The sequence below is a fragment of the Alligator sinensis genome, unplaced genomic scaffold (genome assembly GCF_000455745.1).
Source record: "Alligator sinensis unplaced genomic scaffold, ASM45574v1 scaffold1218_1, whole genome shotgun sequence".
Taxonomy (NCBI): Eukaryota; Metazoa; Chordata; order Crocodylia; family Alligatoridae; genus Alligator; species Alligator sinensis.
In genome coordinates this window covers 2,330-7,091 of record NW_005842619.1, presented here as the reverse complement: position 1 = coordinate 7,091, position 4,762 = coordinate 2,330, and the positions used below count along the sequence as shown (strand labels likewise).

General features: G+C 53.2%; 1 long non-coding RNA gene across 1 annotated transcript; it reads left to right on the top strand.

Annotated features, from left to right (window-relative positions):
* The first annotated feature begins 7 nt into the window (after positions 1–7).
* On the top strand, positions 8–3,902 carry LOC102374432. Its single transcript, XR_001358757.2, has 3 exons — positions 8–435; positions 1,489–1,635; positions 2,119–3,902. It is a non-coding gene; the product is annotated as an uncharacterized LOC102374432 (long non-coding RNA).
* Positions 3,903–4,762: the final 860 nt, after the last annotated feature.

Here is a 4,762-nt window from a genome sequence, read left to right as displayed (position 1 = left end):
CCGGGAGACTGGGTAGGTCCCGCCGTGCGCGGGGCCCGTGGGGTCTCCTCTGCGGCGGGTGCTGCAGCGCGAAGCTGCTTGTCTGTCCCGGGGCCCCTTTCCTCCCCGCCTGCCGCCTGCGCAGCCTCCCTGGCTCCTCGACGTGCTGGGCGGTGGTGCAGGGGGTGCAAGACGGGCCTTTGCTTCTCGGCCGGCGCTGAAACCTCTCCAGCGAGCGCCTCGCCAGGCACCAGCTTTCCCTTCTTTACGGAGAAAGACATGAACACGTGTTGCGGTTCCGGGAGCAGCGCCGGACATCGCTTCCGTTCCAGGGGAGTTTGGGACCTCGGTGTCAACGGTGTGAAGCTGAGAGCGGGGAGCTGAAGGGACGGTGTTATTAGTGCGTGCGTGCTCCGGAAACCTTACATTGTGCACAGATGTATCCGGTACGGCTATGTGCGTATACCGTGTGTGTGTGTGTGTGTGTGTGTGTGTGTGTGTGTGTGTTACACACCCTCAACCCAGTGATCCTGTTACTACGTCTCTCCCTCTGTATCTGTCCATGGCGATAGTGATGTAGGTGTTCAACTCTCACCCTTGCACAGCACCGCACACGAGTGTGTGTTTTTAGTGCGGGTATCACACGTGTCATGGGGCATCCGCACCCTGCATGGGGGAAACCCAGCTCAGTGCTGCCCCTCCCGCAGTGCGCTCCCCATGATTCGTATCAGGTCTCGTTCCACTTGGTGAGGTTGGCCAGGGACGGACGATGCCCACAGACTACAGAGAAGGCTGCAGGCTTCTGGAGGACATTGAGTGCATTGGGATCCCGAGGCTTAGTGACCTTCCTGTAACTCAGGTCCAGGTCTCTGCTCCTCTGTTCTGCTGCTCCTGGCACTATGAGATACCCCCTGCACCCTGTAAACAGGGCTGCACGGGAGGAGGCTGCAGTCTGTGGCTCCCTTGGCAGGAGGCTGCAGTCGTGGCCCTGATGTCCCCAGACATGGGGCAGCTTTGACCCCTGATCGAGACCACTTGGTGCACTTGTCAGGTGGCACTGAGGGCTTTACAGGTTGTCTCTGGGCTTCATGCCCCAGCCGCCAGCTGTGCAGGGAGCACTGCCCTGTAAGCAGTGTTTTCGGTGTTGGCGGTCACCGTTCATGGTGCCGCCCTAGCAGTTCTGTGCAGAGTCCTTGCCCGTCGCACTCTCCTTCTGGCTGGCCCGGATGTCAGCAGCTGAGCCCACAGATATCTGCACTTCCCCATTTCCATCGATGGAGGACAGATCGGCAGCAGATTCAGGTAAGAAAGGGAGCCAAGTTGTGATCCACAGACCCATCCTCCAAGGTGGTCAGCGTCTGTCTCTGTTTAGTATAGGCCCTGGTAGGAGAAGCAGGAAAGATGACACACAAGCAGGCATCAGCTGCCAAGGAGGGAAGAAAACCATGGAAACCCAGGAAAAGTAAGGGAGTTTCGAAGAGTCTTTTTTATTTTATTTTGTATTTTCAGTTTTACTCCGTGTCTGAGCCGTGGACCTTGGAATCGGTGGGCCCCGGAAAGTTGGGTTCCTGACACTTCCTTCTAAGCAGAGAACACGGCAGACAACCAACTGAGGAAGGAAGAAATCCCCGCCCGCTCAGCGTAAGGGACGTAAAGGTAAGGGAGTCTGGACACGGTGTCTGTCCTCTCTGCAAGTTGCATCCCCAAGTTGTCGACCTTGTGATTAGCGCCTTGTGGAAGGTGGGAGCACTGGGGCAGCCGCACACACAGGATTCGTGTGTTAGGTCCTGCTGTTGTCGTACACGGGTAACTGCTAGGGCTGTACTCGTCCTCTTTTAGTAAACTGGAGGTATGTCACATCCCCCTTGTTTTTAAAGGACACCAATCTCAAGGGTACGGTGGGTACTAGGAGCTACATTCTACTCTATTTTTCCTGGGGTGTGGGTTTCGTTGCCAGCCAACTCCAGTTCTGTTTTGTGTACTCGCGCAGGTCCCTGAAGGGCAGCCATCCCCCTTGTTTTTAAAGGACACCAATCTCAAGGGTACGGTGGGTACTAGGAGCTACATTCTACTCTATTTTTCCTGGGGTGTGGGTTTCGTTGCCAGCCAACTCCAGTTCTGTTTTGTGTACTCGCGCAGGTCCCTGAAGGGCAGCCGGAGAAGAAGGAATGGAAGCAAGAGAAGAAAGCTCGGGAACAAGAAGTGTGGGTTGGGGTGGGCAGGAGGAAGGGGAATGTTTAATGTCTGCTTAGAGAAGTTCAGATGGAGACTGTTGAGTGCCTCTCTACACTTTCAAACACCCATTAGGAGCAAGCAGCCGCACGCTTCAAATTGCACCGTGCACTCGGTCTTGGGTTGGCCCTGATTGTGTGCAGGGAGGTTGAGGCTTTGTGCTAGTTGTGCATTTTGATATGCAGCAATGAAGGGTTTCGTAGGTTGTTTGGCTTTGCTAGTTAAGCAGTGGATCAAAATAGATGCAATCCAAGGCAGTGTATAGGGTGTTCTTGTTTGGTTCGTTGAGCAGTTCTCGGCGTTAGTGTAGAAATGCAGGTTTGTGCTCGGTTCTGTTTGTGGTTTGGCTGTAGCTTTGCATAGGATGTAGCTTGTGGGGCCAATTTGAGGCTGTTTGTGGTGCAATAAATATATTTGCATCTGTACGTTAAGGCTTCAGGGTGCTCGTGTTTAACCTCCAGCTCCACAAGGACAAATTTCTTGTCCTGTGTCCAAACAACCATAAAGGTAGTTGGTGTGGTCAACATCAAACTGCCAGGAGGAAACGGGCCTAAGATGTGCACAGTCGAACAATAAACGGTCTAAGAAACTTCACCTCGTGGCTGGTACTTTTCTGTGCTGAGATTTGGCTACGGGCCTTTCCTGTTGCGAGCTGGCTGAAGGATGAACTTTTTCATTCAGTCTGCCGATCCGATCTGTGTTCTTACTTGTGCAATGCAGATATTTCCTCTTCTGATGGACCAGTGGGAAAAGAATGTGTAACACATGGTTCCTAGTCATTGGTTTACAATGGCTAATGCACTGTAGGAAATCAGTCCTGAGTTATTTGAGGTAAAGTATAGTGAAGTTGTGGTGCTGTGGTGTAATCTGTTGAAGTTCGGCTGCTCCTTGTCTCAAAAGGAATACATGGTCCGAATGAAAATAAAATTCTCAGGACACTTGTGAGGTACTTGGGTTTTTTTTCAGTCCAGGTGTTTCAGGCCTTCTTCTCTGAATGCCTTTAGTACAAGTCTTGCTATTTCTAATGGCAGGGTGGGGGCTGGGTCCCGGCGGTGGGAAGCTGCATTGTCATTGTTGCAAGAAGGGGAACGACTGTGTGCATCCCCTCTGCCTCCAGGTTTTCCTGAGTCCCTTAAGCCCAGCTGAGGTCCTGCCCCCCTTGCCTGTTTAATGTAATGTCTGCAGCCTTTCAGCCAGCTCTACCTATGTCATTCCTGAGGGGCTGCTTAGTTTGGGGGAGCCAAACCCATTTTCTCATTCATTTTTATTTTTAGAACTATATTGATTCTTCAAACGTATTACTTTAAATATTAGGGAAATGTTAAGTCCATGACAGCCAGTACATTTCTCTGGCAACTTGGCACTAGGAAGGGCATGAATATCTTGTAACCATTGAAAAAACAAGACACCTCACTTGACAGTAGGGGCTTCTGATTAACGTAGCGTATAAGATACAAATCTAGTGTTCCTGTGGGCTGACTCGCCTCCGCCTGGCTGCTGAGCATCTTAAGCCTAAGCCCAAATAGATGATGCCTCTCCTCCTCATGTCTGCAAGTGCAGCGCCAGTCGATGGGGAAGGGATCGGCGCTCTTGCTGTTTCGGCATTTATTCCAGCCCGGAGGAGCCATGGTTATAATGCTGCTCTCCTCCCTATGCTTCCTTGGCTGTCACTTTTGCTCTGATAGAGAAGTTCACGCCTTGATCTTCACTGTGAGGGGAGGGGCAGAGGTTTCAACACTGCCCTGTGGTTTTGAGTGCCCGCTATGAAGTCCCTGACAAAGCTGTGATTTTCATACAGCTACAGGGGTTTCCGTGAGAGCCCGCTATGAAGTCCCTGGCAAAGCTGTGATTTTCATACAGCTGCAGGGGTTTCCACACTTGCTGAAAACCTGGGCTCTTTCAAAGCCTCTGGTTAGGCACCCCAAATCACTAGTCAGTTCTTAATATCCTGGCCAGTGTCCAGGGGCAGGGTCACACCACAGTGTCACCTTGCTGAGCAAGGTGCTGAGCGAGGCCCTTGTCTGCCCAAAAGGGATTTCTGTTTCGCGCGGCAAGCCCACGGCAGGCTTCAGCAACTGCTCCAAGCAGGCAAGAGAATGACCTTGCCTTCAGTGTCTACCCAAAAGAGAGCTCCATTCTGTCCTGTTGCACCAATATCACCAATATCTTCTTTCTAGTTGATGGAGTCAGGGGAGGATGAAGGGGGCAGAATCCCTGTAGCCTTTTCCTTTCAGACAGCGCAGCAGGGGCAGTGTCTGCAGCTCTACCTATTGAAGATGTGTGAAGTGGAGTGGTCTGGCGGGCCAGGGCAGGGAGGGATTTTGGCTCAGGGCCCCGGGCACGGCCTGACCAGAGATGCTGCTACCAGCCACGGCCGGCAGCTGGTTTGACACTCGGAGCAGCAGCGATCTCAGCGGGGTGGGGGAGCCGGGTCGGCGGTGTGAGCGCGGCAAGGGGAAACCCGCTTCCCGCCCCGGGCAGCGCTGCGAAGCCGGGACCTGTCCGGTCAGAGCCCCTGTGCGCTGCCGGGGCAGGAGAAGGGCTCCCGTAC